Genomic DNA, 16,104 nt, shown 5'->3' on the forward strand with positions numbered 1-16,104 from the left:
TTTTATTTTAAAATAGTCTAAATTCAACAAAAAATTTATTTTATTTTTTTCAGTTCGGAACATGAACCGGCCATTCCGGTTTGCGATTTTAATAAACTCTAAATATCGCGTTTTGATTATAAATTGTAATTGGAATATTTTGGTTTGGTTGTTATAGTATATGTTTGGTTTGAACCAAATTATAGTAATAATTTGTTAGAGAAGAAAAATAAATGAAATATTTATTTTAAGGGTAAATATGTCCATTTAACATTTCAGGGGGAAAAAGAACCACTTAAATAATTCAGGGGAGAAAAGTGCTATAAGTATATAACTTAGGGAGAAAAAGTGCCATTTTTCCTTTAAAATATGTGCTATTTTGTTAACTTTATAATGAGTTATTATATGTAATATATTTTGTGAATTAGTTATGAAAAATATCTTAAAAGATAGTTTAGTATTTCTATGAATTATCTAGTCAATGTAGTTTAGAAGTCATATTATGCGTCATCGTATTCGATTAAATTAATCTTTTATTCAATTAATTAAGTTTCAGATTTTATTATGAATATCTTTAATCACGTTTAGATTATTCTGATTTATTGCTCTCAATAATTAAGATTTTATGCTATGCTCTTATTTGTAAGTTTTATTTTATAAATTGTTAAAAATTACTTTATTATTTATTAAAATAATAATGTCATTTTCTATAAGCTCATTTGGTTTTAAATTATTTATTCATTTTTATAAATTATAATTTTTTATTTATTTATGAAAGCACTGATGCGGTTATTGATTATTTTAGATTAGAAATGTATCTAGACTTATTTTCATGTGTATGTATAAATGTTTAAAACTTGTGGATTTTATTTCAAATTATTTGAAATTAATATTTTTATTAATATTTAATTCAAATTTTAGTTATAAAAATATTTATTAATTTAATTTAGGGCCCCTTTTTGTTGTTACGCCCCGAGCCTATAAGAATATATATAATAAAATAATAATAATAATAATAATAATAATAATAATAATAATAATAATAATAATAATAATAATAAGCACTCCCTAAGCATCGATTTTTTTCTATTTTTTATTTTTATTAAATGTAAAAAGAAATTAAAAATTATCAAAATTCACTAATAACATAAGGTTCTCATCGTTTTTTCTTACAAGCTATTTATTTAAGTGGCTATAAAATTGTTTAAAATATAGTTGAAACCATCTAAATACATAAAAAGATAAAATTTAGAGCAAAAGAAGCATTTTTGAGAAATTGATGGGGCAAAACGGACAACCGACTCAAAAGTTACATTCGCAAAGTTTTTAACCTAATCCCAAGAAAAGAGAGATTTTTTAAGAATTGGGCGGGAAGTTAAAATTCAGGATTCTGTTTTTATATATAGTATAGATATAGATTAGAACATAATTGTATTACATTATTTTATAATATTAGAATATGAATTTTAACCTAGAATTATAGTACAAATAGGAAAGTAGAAAACAATATATTTGTATCAGAAAGAGAGATTTTTTGAGAATTTGGGCGGGAAGTTAAAATTCAGGATTTTATTTTTATATATAGTATTGATTAGAATGGAATTGTATTACACTATTTTACAATATTAGAATATGAATTTTAAGCTAGAATTATAGTACGAATAGGAAAGTAGAAAACAATATATTTTTATCAGAAAGAGAGATTTTTTAGGAATTGGGCGGGAAGTAAAAATTCAAGATTTTGTTTTTATATATAGTATAGATATAGATATAGATTATACTCAAAATCTACATGCAGTGATAAAAAAAAAGTCCCAAATCTATATATATATATATATATATATATATAAAAGTAAAATCCTCCTAACAAATTCTCCCCCCTCCCCCCAAAACTTTTGTAGTAAAACTTATTTGGTAAGTAATTGTCAAATTGAAATTAAATAAAATCTATTAATTGATAATATTATATATGGTATTATATTCTATAATATAATATAATTGATAATATTATTGTTCAAGTATAATAAAAATATTATTGTTCAAGTATAAAATAAAATTAAAATAATAACAATAGCAATAACAACAACACAACAACAACAACAACAACAACAACAACAACAATAATAATAATAATAATAATAATAATAATAATAATAATCCAAACAAAACTATATACAAAATAAAATTAAAATTTTAAAAAAATAAAAGAAGAAGACAAAGGTGGCTCCCCTTAATAAATGATGTAGGGTCATTTTGATCCCACATTGAAAATGTTTGGAAAGAGGAGCTCTTGATCTCCTCTATATAAGAGGAGCAATGCTCTTCTTACAACCATACAATTGCTTGCCCATCAATGTGGGCAAGTATTGAGAAGTCCAAAGGCTTTTTTATAGTACTACTATTGACCCGACAAATTATGCTGTGAAACTGTGTCCACCTTGCAAGATAGACATGGTTCAAAAATAGTTCATAATTATGAATATAATAATCAATATATATTTCAATAATTATGAACATATAGTTCTATAATTATGAACATAGTGTTGTGAAAATAATTATGAACACATAGTTATCTAATTATGAATATAGAGATTCAATAATTGTGAATATGAAGTTTAAAAATTATGAATATATATATGTTTATAATTATGAACATATAATTCAATAACTATGAACATAGAGTTCTGTAATTATGAATATAGAGTTCAATAATTATGAATATGAAGTTCAAAGATTATGAATATATAGCTTTATAATAATGAACTTATAGTGCAGTATTTATGAACATAGAACTGTGTCCACCTTGCAAGGTGGACACGGTTCCACAACCTATTAAAACCCAACGTGTCAAATGGTTCTTATTTAAAAAAACTTATCTTAATAGATTCTTAATGAATTCCACTTTTGGTCCTACTGTTATTGGGGTCATTCCAATTTTAGTCCACCATAATTTTTTTTTGCCATATTGCACTCACTGTTAATGAAATCGTTCCAATTTTAGTCCACATTAGACTTTCTGTCATCTGACCGTGATTTCAAGGGTTATTTCTGTCTTTGTCTTTAGTTTGTCTTGTCCTCGACTAAGGAAATTAGGAAATCAAACCTAAAACCTAATTCCCAACCAAACAAAATCGAAGCAATGACGCAAATTTTGGCTTCTGAGCAGACCAAATTAGTTTGTTTATGGTGTGTTGTTGTTGGTGGATTAGGGCGAATTTCCTATTGGCTCTGCGTTAGAACATCACACAACGTTAGAGAGGAACTCCGGCGTAGTAATAGAACCGCCACCGCCGCCGCCTTGGTCCACCCCTCTACGCCGCAAAACCAGTGGCAACGCGAAAGACGGCACTGGAGAAGAGTTCGTCGACCTGCTCTGCTTCGCCGGAAAAAGGAGAACATGGGTTGCTACCGTCACGACTGCTCTGTCGAAGGTATCCCCACAATATTCTTCAGCTTCCCTTGCCACAGCAGCTCCCCAATCCGCGTGCTTGGCAGTGGAGCCGGTGCCTAGACCACCACCATGCCAGACTTCACAGGTGAGCAAGAAGAAGACGGGGATAGATTAGAGTGCATTCGACGCTTGCTTTTGGGTCTTTGTAGCTGCCTGCTTCGATTGCCAGTGGGAGTTCGGTGAGAAGGTCGGCATTAGCTACTGGCTTGATAGATTTGCAAGAAGATGCCCAAATAAAATTAAATTAAGCTTAGAGAATTGCATAATCATCATCATCTTCACTGCCCTTTTTGTGTACGGGAACATGTGGCTACGGCGGGATAGTTCACGAAGATGGACGGCGCCGGTGCCCACCAATTGCTCCATCGCCGCTATTGCCATCAAGGATAAGCTTCTCAACCTCCTCGAAGCAGAATCGAGAAAGGAATCGTCGTCTCCTGCGGACGGAGTAGAGGTTGCGGGAGGAAGAAGCTCTGGAAATTGAAACTCCCTTTTTGGGTGGAAGAGGGATCCTCTGAAAATTGAAAATCTTTTTTGGGTACAAGTCCTCTTTTGCTTCCAGAATCAACAATTCCATTTGTCAAATTAGTTCTAGGCTCAAATTATTTTTGCTTCACGATCTGTTGCGCTAAGCTTTGAGGAGTTTTGCTTCACGATATGCTGCGCTAAGCTTTGTCCGCATCGAATTAATTTTTGGTGGCTTGCGTTGGAAAAGCATAAAATGTAGGATATAACATGGAAAGACATAAATGCCCCTAAATTAAACGGCCAACACATGAAAAAATTAACGGAGGACTAAAATTGGAACAATTTCATTAACAGTGGGTGTAATGTGGCAAAAAAAATTATGGTGGACTAAAATTGGAAAGACCCCAATAACAGTAGGACCAAAAATGGAATTCACTCATTTTTTTTTTAATTTATTAGGGGGTTTGGGAAAGATTAACCAAAAATATATATGAGTTGTTTTAGTTTTTAGCAGTTTTGAGAAAATTGTTAAGTTATTAAATAATATTTTTGATATTTTGATAAAATATAAAATTTTAAACAAACGAATTTCTTAAAATTTTACCGAATTTTCCAAATAATCAAATTACAATAACAACAACAACAACAACAATAATAATAATCCAAACAAAATTATATACAAAATTAAATTAAATTAAAAACAAAAAACAAAAAAAAACAAAAAAAAAAAAACAAAAAAAAAAAAGACAAAGGGGAGTCACGGGCTCCCTTTGTAAATGATTTTGAAATCATTTTTATCCCACATTGAAAATGTTTGAAAATAGAGAGCTCCTCTATATAAGAGGAGCAATGATCCCCTTACAAACATAATTTCTTGCCCATCAATGTGGACAAGTATTGAGATTGAGATGTCAAAAGGTTCTTATTTAAGAAGTTTCAACTTTGTCTTCTTATTTTAGTTTTTATTTATTTATTATTAATGGGGATTGTGAAAGATTAACACAAAATGTATGTGTTGTATTAGTTTTTAGCCATTTGGAACAAATTTATTTATTTATTATTAATGGGGGTTGTGAAAGATTAACACAAAATGTATGTGTTGTATTAGTTTATAGCCATTTGAAACAAATTACTGAGTTACTATATAATTTTTTGGGGGGTTTTGATTAAAGTTAAAATGACGAATTGGTTAAAATTTTGGCGAATTTATCAACAATCAAATAAATAAATAATAATAATAACAACAACAACAACAACAATAATAATAATAATAATAATAATAATAATAATAATAATAATAATAATAATAATAATAATAATAATAATCCAAACAAAACAATATACAAAATAAAATTAAAACTAAAATAAATAAGAAGAAGACAAAATGGTGCCACGGACTCCCTTTTGTAAATGATGTTGGATCATTTGATCCCACATTGAAAATGTTTAGAAAAGGAGCTCTTGAGCTCCTATATATAAGAGGAGCAATGCTCCTTTTACAAACATAATTGCTTGCCCATCAATGTGGGCAAGTATTGAGAAGTCCAAAGATTTTTTTTTTTTTTTTTGTACTATTGACCCGATAAATTATGATGTGGAATTGTGTCCACCTTAGTTGCAAGGTAGACACGATTCCAAAATTGTTCATAATTATGAATATATAGTTCAACAATTATGAACATATAGTTTTATAATTATGAACATAGTGTTGTGAGCATAATTATGAATTGTGAATATATAGTTATGTAATTATGAATATAGAGATTCAAAACTTATTTGGTAAGTAATTGTCAAATTGAAATTAAATAAAATCTATTAATTGGTAATATTATATATGGTATTATATTCTATAATATAATATAATTGATAATATTATTGTTCAAGTATAATAAAAATATTATTGTTTGTTAGTGTTTTATTTATTCAAAAACCCCAACTTATAATTGGCAATATTATTATGGCATACTAATATAGGATTCAGTCTAGAGTCTGTTTTGGTCTACAGAGGACTGATTAATCAGAGACAACAACAGAGAGACTGACACTGAAGATCTGATTTAGGAAGCTGTTTTCTATCAGCGAATATTTTCGGGAAAGGTATGGACCTAATCTTCAAAGATTACATTCCTATATTGCAGTCCTACCTTCTACAATCAAAGATATCTATGGAGAGTGTTTATTGGTGGAACTATAAGTACTCTTATTCATCAAGAATTAGGGTTACGACTTTGAGACAGAAGAAACACTCCATATAGTATTTATGAGATCTCATCTTTGATTCGACTGCACCTTCTCAACACAATATGTGTATGGTGATTATGATGATGAACATGAGAAGGACACTGGTTGCTTAACCGAAAGGACACTACGATCACAAGTTGTGGGAACAACTAAATAGAGCGTCACTCAAGTGGACTGCATCAGAGTTAGCTCTCCAAGAGAAGGGATTTCCTTGGACTTCTGGATGCATGGCTCTCCATCTTCAACAATCCACTAAATCTGTGTAGACTGGGTACGTACCTTGTGTGGGGCACTTGGGTGAGATTATTGTTTCTCTACCGTTGTACATTTGATTATGTTATAGTGGATTGGACGCCTAAGTGATCGTCCCATAGACGTAGATACACACTGTATCGAACTGGGTAAACATCTTGTGTGTTGATTTGTTATGCTGTCTCTCTCGTTTACTCGTACTGTGATCTATCTTACTGATTGATCTTATCAACAAATCAGTCACTCTAATTCGACAGTCTAATTACATTAAAATTGACTAAGAGTGAGAGAATGCAAAATTACATGTGGTATCAGAGCTTTTAAGTCTACATAGTGACTTGATCCTTACGGGAATTTATTTTTGCATTTAGTCTCTCTCTTTTGGCTGTCCCTCTCTGTGTTCTTGTTGGCTGGTCCCCTGTGTTTAGGATGGATGCAAATATGAAACCTCCTGAACTAGATGGTCACAACTACTCATTCTGAAAGGCTCGCATGGAAATCTACCTTCAAGCACAAGGTACCATACTGTATCGAACTGTTTTGTCTGGTTGGAGAAAACAAACAACTCAGAATCTTGATGGAATTACTGGTGAGAAACCCATTGAAACCTGGACAGAAGATGAAATAAATACCTCTGATCTGAACAACAAAGCCTTGAACTCAATTGTTGGATCTCTGCATGAATCTGTTTTTACTCTTGTTATGGGAGTAAAAGAAGCCAAGCGTGTATGGGAATTACTGGAAACAAGATTTGAGGGTACTAGTGATGTCAAACAGTCAAAACTGCAGATGGTCCTGTCAGAATTTGAAGCTCTCAGAATGGACGAAGAGGAAACTATTTCAACTTTCCACAGCCGGGTACAGAATCTTATGAATAGAGCTGCTATTTTGGGTGAACCTTTTACTGATGAGAGAGTTGTCAAAAAGATCCTTCGATCCTTACCAAAACGCTTTCGAATGAAAGTAACAGCTATTCAGGAACATACAGGATGGGAAAAGAAGAGTGTGGGAGAACTTATGGGAAGTTTACACACATACGAACTTGAAGTTCTGGCTTATGATGATCATGTCTCTAACAAAAAAGGCAAGTCAGTTGCTTTTGTGGCCGAAGCTGATCGAGAATCTGACACAGATGACATAGATGATGAAACCTTGGCTCTTCTGACCAAGAACTTTAAGAAAATTCTGAATGGATTCAACAAAAAGGGTCAAGGACAATCTACCAGCTCACTATACAAAGGTGGTAACTCCTCATATCAGAAAACCAAAACCACACCATTCTCTCAGAACACTCAACCTCAAATTGTTCGGACAAGGAACAACAGAAACAGTACCCCTGATACAGGCAGATCTCTCAACCGATCAGTGCAATGCAGAGAAAGTGAAGGTTTTGGGCACATACAGGCTGAATGTGCAACGTATCTTAAAAGAAAGAAATCTATGTCAGTGCTACACTAAGTGATGATGAGGAGGAACCTACAAATGATCAGTCAGACGACAATGTAGGAAATTTTGTAGCTTTCTTTACAGCCACGGATGAACAGTCAGAGAATAATGAATCCGATGAAGAGTCCTACATCTCGACTGATGATTTTGAGGAGAGGCACACTCAGCTGGAAGTAGAATTTGCCAAACTTGTTGCAAGTTGGGAACAACTGGTGAAAGTCAACAAGAATCTGAATGAAGAACTGAGACTGAAGGATGATCTTCTGAAGAAACTAAAAACATATCGTGTCCTAAAAGAAGACCTGATAACTCAAACCAGATCCAGAGAAGGTAAACTGATAAAAGAACTAGAAGATTTGAAGAAGAATATTAAGATGATGGATACCACATCAACCTTAGACAAAATACTGGATTCAGGCAGAAATCCAAATGATAAAAAAGGTCTTGGCTTTGAGCGTGGAGAGTCTTCAAAGAGTGCTCCTATGTTCATCAAAGAAGGATTATCAAGTCTGTCAGCTCCGAAATCTGGTTACAGTTATGATAAACGACAAGAGGAATGGATACAGTCAATCATCAGGAAATGACTTTGGTAGAACTGCTCCTCAATCTCAGTACTTAAAACGTAAAAATAAGTTCGTCCGTGTTAAACAATATACTCCTACCTGTCATTACTGTCAAACAAAAGGGCATACTAGACCAGAGTGTTATTTCTTCTATAGAGATCAACGAAAAGAGAAATACAAGAACAAGACTATTGCTCCGTTCAGAAGGCAGGTATGGGTTAGAAAGTAAGAAGTGATATGCTACCCCACGATAGTTCTAACCGCATCAATGACTGAAGCAAGATGGTACTTCGACAGTGGTTGTTCTAGACATATGACAGGGAATGTGAAGTGTCTCATGTTCATTCAATCAAGCAGTGGGTCTGTTACATATGGAGATAGTCAAAAAGGTAAAATAATTGGGAAAGGAACACTGAATGTACCTGGTTTACCTCACTTGGAAGAAGTTCTGTTGGTCAGTGGATTGAAAGCTAATTTGATCAGTATAAGTTAGTTGTGTGATCAAAACTGGAATGTGTGCTTCAATTTGCAACTGTTGCTGAGTTAGTGACAATTCAGATAAGTTAGTCATGGAAGGGACTCGATCTTCAGACAACTGCTATGTGTTGACAAATGAGATTGCTTGTCATTTATCAAAATCTGATGAATCAAAACTCTGGCACAGACGGCTGGGTCACATAAACTTCAGAGACATGGATAAAATGATTATACTAGATGCTGTAAGGGGAGTACCTAAGCTCAGAGTAGATCCAGGGAAGGTGTGTGGTGGTTGTGCTATTGGAAAATAATCAGAATCCCACACAAAGCTGTAAAAGTAATCACAACATAGAGATGTCTAGAGCTGGTACATATAGATCTCATGGGGCCAACTCAAATAGAGAGCATTGGTGGAAAGAAATATATATTTGTATGTGTAGATGACTTCTCTAGATACAGCTGGGTATACTTTCTAAGAGAAAAGTCTGAGGCCTTCAATGCTTTTAAAACACTGTGCATCCGTGTTCAAAAAGAAAAAGATGAGCCTATAATCAAAATTCAGAGACTGAGAAGTGATCATGGAAAAGAATTCGAAAACTCTCTCTATTCGGATTTCTGTTCAGAAAATGGAATATCCCATGAATTCTCAGCTCCAGGACAGCTCAACAAAAATGGGGTGGTGGAAAGAAAGAACAGGACTTTACAGGAAATGGCTAGAGTACAGTCATGCTGCATGCTTCTCATCTACCACAGCGTTTCTGGGCTGAAGCAGTCCACACAGCCTGCCATACAGTGAATAGAGTCTATCTTAGACCTAGTATGACCAAAACACCCTATGAGATCTGGAAGGGAAAGAAACCTAATCTGAAGTACTTTCATGTCTTTGGAACTAAGTGCTATGTGCTGATTGACAGAGAACAAAGAGGAAAATTTGAACCCAAAAGTGATGAGAGTATATTTCTTAGCTACTCTCCAAACATTAGGGCATACAGAATTTACAACAAGATAACTCAGTTTGTGATGGAATCAGTAAATGTGGTGATAGATGACAACCCAGATGAGTCAGTGGAAGCATCAGTATCTATCTCTGAAACAGTACCTCCTGTCAGTGAAGCAAGAACTACCGATGACAACAACCAGCCCAAAATTCTAGAATCCTCAGATGATGAGCACGAAAGGTCTGATCAAGAAAGCACTCATCCTGCAGATACAGGCAAAGACAAACCTACCAGAACTCAGAAAAACCATCCTTCAGACAACATAATTGGAGATCTGACAGATGGAATGAAGACCAGAAGCAGAATAAGAAATAATCTTACAGAGATATCTGGCTCTGCCTGTTATACCTCAAAGATTGAACCAAAAAATGTTAAAGAAGCTCTACAAGATGATCTATGGATCAAGGCTATGCAAGAGGAGCTACACCAGTTTGAGCGAAATCATGTTTGGGATCTAGTGCCAAGACCTGAACATGTTAATGTCATTGGGACAAAGTGGATCTTTAAGAATAAGACAGATGAAGCTGGGAATATTGCAAGGAACAAAGCTCGGTTAGTGGCACAAGGGTACACCCAGATTGAAGGAATTGACTATGATGAGACGTTGCCCCTGTGGCAAGACTTGAGTCAATCAGGATTCTGTTGACTGTCGCATGTATTCTGGGATTCACACTGTTTCAGATGGATGTTAAGACAGCATTTCTGAATGGATATCTGCACGAAGAAATCTATGTGGCGCAACCTAAAGGATTCGAAAATCCAGATCATCCATCATATGTATATAAGCTCCGAAAAGCTCTCTATGGTCTGAAACAAGCTCCACGGGCATGGTATGAAAGACTGACACGGTACTTACTTCAGCATGGATATAAATGAGGTAGTGTCGACAAAACCCTGTTTGTAAAAACTACTGGAAGTCATATAACCATTGCTCAAATCTATGTGGATGACATTGTGTTTGGGTCAACCTACCATAGATACACTGATGAGTTAGTAAAAGTTATGAAGGAAGAGTTTGAGATGTCCATGGTTGGTCAACTGACGTATTTTCTAGGACTGCAAGTTAAGCAAAGTTCTGAAGGATATTTTATCTCTCAAGAAAAGTATGCTAAGAATCTTGTCAAGAAGTTTGATTTGGAATCATGTAAACCATCCAGGACACCAATTTCTACATCCACAAAAGTATCAAAGGATGAAACTGGTGTCTCAGTAGATAACACAGTCTATCGAAGTCTGATAGACAGTCTATTGTATCTAACTGCTAGTCGACCAGACATAATGTTCAGTGTTGGAATTTGTGCAAGGTATCAATCTGATCCCAAGGAATCACATTTGATAGTTGCAAAACGAATTCTGAAATATGTAAAGGGAACGTTGCAGTATGGCCTCTGGTACTCCAAGGACAGTGAACTAAGTCTTGTTGCATACTGTGATGCTGATTGGGCAGGAAATATTGATGATCGAAAGAGTACTTCTGGTGGATGTTTCTTTGTTGGTAAGAACTTGGTATCATGGCTGAGTAAGAAACAGAATTCAATTTCATTAAGCACTGCAGAGGCAGAATACATAGCTGCTGGTGGATGCTGTACACAATTGGTATGGATGGAACAAATGTTAATGGATTATGGTCTTACTCAAGGGATTATGACACTCTATTGTGACAATATCAGTGTTATTAATATCTCAAAAAATCCAGTTCAACATTCCAGAACAAAGCATATTGACATCAGGCATCATTACATCCGAGACCTGGTTGAATCCAAGGAAATTGAATTGGAATGTATTCAAACTGACAAACAACTGGCTGACATTCTAACTAAGCCACTAGACGCAAATCGTTTTGAAATTCTCAGGTCTGCTCTAGGAATTTGCATAATTGACTAATACAGCCGTTGGTCATTCAGAGAGGAGTAAAAGTTTAATTATACAGGTCAAATTTATGGTTTGATTTCCTTTTAAGACTTCTCTCTATTTTGTTAAGTGAATTTCATATCATAATTTATTTTAAGGATATCTTAAAGATTCTAATATTATTTTTGAAATTCAAATTTCCTTGGGTTCCGTTTTCTTCCTAAAAAGGAGCTGTACCGTTGTGTCAATCAATCGCGTCTGCATGCTATTTGACTAGCCACATTGATTAGGGTTCATCACCCTTAAGTCCATTTGTTACCGGGCTGGGAAGAAAAATATCTGCTCATATCTCAGCACTCAGATTTTCTCTCTCTCTCTCTGCATCCGTGCCATCCTTGCTTTTCTCTTCCTCTTCTCACAAGACATTCTCCGATGGCGGACCCTGTAAGAAGCATCATTATCAAACTCGGAAGCAAGATACATTCTCCAGAAGTGGCGTTTAAAAATATTCAGACTCTTTTACAGTTTGTCATGAAGAAGAAGCTTAAGCTTGATCCTCTGCTTCGCGATGAGATTTTGGTGACAGTTATGTCAAACTATCCAGAGTTTTATGCTGACTGGTCTGCAGATGATGCCACAGAATTGCTGATGATGGTTTCTGAAGCCAGTGATGAGGTTTCTCCAGTGTCTATTCCAGAACCCTCGGATGGAAATCGGGCCGGGGCATTCCTCCAATACTTTGCGCAACGTGCCCTAGAATCTACTGAAGTTTCTTGTAAACGGGCAGAGTCGCAGCCACTGTACCTCCAAGCTGCTCATGATGAGACAAAACACAGACTGGAGATCATCCGAAACAGGTCTAATACTTCTAACTCTCCTATTGAGATTTCACCGGATAAACCTGATGAGTCTGTGTCCACTGCTGCTCCCTCTTGTGTGCCTGTTAACATTGATAGTCTATCTGCTTTAAATCCTGAGAAACCTTCTGTAGCAGTTGATCCTGCATCTTTGTCTTTGAGTGAGCCTGATTGTGTAAAAGATAGTGTCTTGCATGTCTCTGATGAGAAAGAGAAATCATCTGAAGAACCAAATAATTTGAGCTTGGTTGTATTCTCTGCTGATAATGTTGTTTTGCCTTCTGCTGAAACTGTCATTGATCCCGCTGAAACTGTCATTGATCCCAAAGAAGTTTTCCCTGCTGATGATCCTTCTACATTACCTGCTGCTGTTGAGACGGTTGACCTCTCAAGTCCCCACAAGTCTGAGAAATCTGGTGAAATCCCAGTCTACACTGCAACTTCGTTGGGTGAAAGTCTGGAACATGTGCACCATTCTGTTGGCCTACCATCTGCTTCCATTCCACAACCATATCGAGTGGTTCATCCATCTGAATCTTCAAGTGAAGATGATAAAATTCTGGCTGAAGTTTATGGGTCTCAAGCTCCTCCATCTGCTCTTCCAACCGTTGAGGCCACTGCTCACCCTGACTCTACAAAGTTCAAAATCCGTGAGGTTACAAATCTGCTTGGTAGCTCTTCTGCACATGTCTTTGACTCCAGTCATTCTGTATCTTCTGTTCACTCTCCTCCTAAGGAGACAAGACGATCGAAGAGAAAGAACATTCATGTGAAGGTTGTAGTTGAATCTGGTGATGATGTTGCAGATACAGATCAACCTGAGAAGAAAAGGAAGTCTGGTGAGCCCGTGAAAACTGAGACCAATCCTCCTGTTCTACAAGTGTTTAAGAGCTTGAGGTCTTCTGTGAAGCAAAAGAGCTCTGTTGCTACTCCAACTACTACTGTTCCACCATCCTCTTCAAGAAAAGGGAAGCCTGCTACTCGTGCCAGGGGAAGGAGTGTTACTCCTGAAGTTCCAACTGTTGAAAGTTCTGACTTGTCCATCTACAGACCACATTTCGTTTCTCCTACTGCTCAAGCCAAATGGTCTACCATGGTTCGAAGAGATTTGATAGTTCAACGATCTGTGGATGAAAATCAGATGAATTCTGTCAGTGATGTTCTGCCGCTGCTGCAAGAAGTTGGTCTGCTGAAGACTGTGTCTGGCATCTGTCCTTACTCAAAATTGCTCACTTATGAATTTTATTGTAATCTAAATGATGAGGTAGACAATTTGTCTGGTGAGCGCCCAATGCAGATCTTTGTTCGTGGGAAGTGGTATGTGTTTGGACCAGATGTTATTAACGAGTACTATGGTCTGCAAGGAGTCCAAGAGGACACTATCACTGATTGGGATGCAGTGGCCAAGACTATAACTGGTGGACAAGCTGACAAATGGCCAACTGGAGATAAGGATATTTTGCCTAGCTCGCAGCTCACCTCCAAATATGTGATACCACATCGACTTGCATTGCACAACTGGCTTCCTTCCGCTCACTTCCACACTGTTGGCAAGCAATTAGCTGGTCTCCTTTTCAGAATTGGAATGAAGATGACTATTGATCTGGGGGCGTGGATATATTATCACATTCTCACTCTGATCCACCCAAGAGAACAAAAGGTACGGCTGCCCTTTCAAAATCTGATCTTTGGTATTCTAACAACTCAGGGTCTTGTACCTATGCCAAGTGAGGTGATAAGTCCTACTCTCCTGTACACGGTCGACCGGCGCTTATTGAGTGGTGATCATATTTGCGATGTTATACCGGTGTCTGGCCCCTCCAATTCTGAGACTGAAGCAGTGACGGATGATTCTCCACATGCACGGGATCTTCAACTCTCCATCCATCTGAAGGCTCGAGTTTCTGAGCTTGAAACGGTACATGGTATAATTGCAAGACAGTTGACAGGAGCTCGGACGGAATTGGCCACTGTTCTTCTTAGATTGAGCCTGACAGAAGCTGCTGCTGCTGATCTAGCAAAGTCTGATAGTGAGACTCCCTCCAACGCGTAATTTGGTTTGGCTCTCCTTTGGCAAAAAGGGGGAGTAGTGAACTCAGGGGGAGTTTGTGATTGGAGTTGTTTTTGTATCTTCTGGCCCTGTCTGGGTGTTGTGTGTTTGTGATGGCATCTGGTTAAACAATGGTCTCTTGACTCTACTTTTGTTTCAGCATGATGTGTATGTTGTTTTTCTTGTCTGCTTTGTAATCGAATTATTGGTTTGGATAATCCATCTTAGTTGTTTTTTATTTTTATATGCTTTTAAGTAGTCGAGTTGTTTTGCCAAATAATAGCCAAAGGGGGAGTTTGTTAGTGTTTTATTTATTCAAAAACCCCAACTTATAATTGACAATATTATTATGGCATACTAAGATAGGATTCAGTCTAGAGTCTGTTTTGTAGGGATGTCAATTTAGCTCGAACCCGATGGGCCAACCCGATAAAATCGAAACCGACAGGGCTATGGCCCGAACGGGCTAGCCCGATAAAACACATTAGCTCGACGAGCCCGAAACCGATTAGCCCAATGCCCCGATAGGGCTAGCCCGAAATTAAAAGGGCTAGCCCGACAATCCGAACTATTGAAAACTATTCTATTATAGAAGTGATGTGAAACATAACATATATGAAATAATTAATATAATTAAAAAAAGAAAGAAAGAATTAAATAAATAAATAAATAAATAAATATATATATATATATATATATATATATATATATATAAGTAATGCTACTATACAGTAGCATTACGTTTATATATATATATATATATATATATATATATATATATATATAATTTAAATTAAAATTTAAGTTTTTAGTTTTTCTTAAATTTAAAATAACATTAATTTAATATTTTAATTAAAAATTAATGAGGACGGGATTCTTGTCAAATTTTCCGCGGGAACGTAGATAAGGGCTATTTTCAATTTCTCAATTTCTTGTTGAGGACGGAGACGGGGAGTATACTTCCCGCCCCGCTATTATTCCTACTCTAAATATGAGTACTCACTTTCAGTTTCTAATTTTAGTTCAGATTGTTCAACCCGCCCGATTAGCCCGACAATCCGAAGTTTAGGGTTTGGGGCAAAATCGAACCCGAGAATAAAATATTAATTAATCGATTAGTCCGAACCGATTAGCCCGACAACCCGATAGGGTTAGCCCGAAATTGAGTGGGCTGGCCCGATTGACATCCCTACTGTTTTGGTCTACAGAGGACTGATTAATCAGAGACAACAACAGAGAGACTGACACTGAAGATCTGATTTAGGAAGCTGTTTTCTATAAGGCTGAACGCGGTATGAGCAGACAAGTTTGGAAAGAAGATCAGCGAATATTTTCGGGAAAGGTATGGACCTAATCTTCAAAGATTACATTCCTATATTGCAGTCCTACCTTCTACAATCAAAGATATCTATGGAGAGTGTTTATTGGTGGAACTATAAGTACTCTTATTCATCAAGAATTAGGGTTACGA

Source organism: Ipomoea nil, unplaced genomic scaffold (genome assembly GCF_001879475.1).
Source record: "Ipomoea nil cultivar Tokyo-kokei standard unplaced genomic scaffold, Asagao_1.1 scaffold2144, whole genome shotgun sequence".
Classification (NCBI taxonomy): Eukaryota; Viridiplantae; Streptophyta; class Magnoliopsida; order Solanales; family Convolvulaceae; genus Ipomoea; species Ipomoea nil.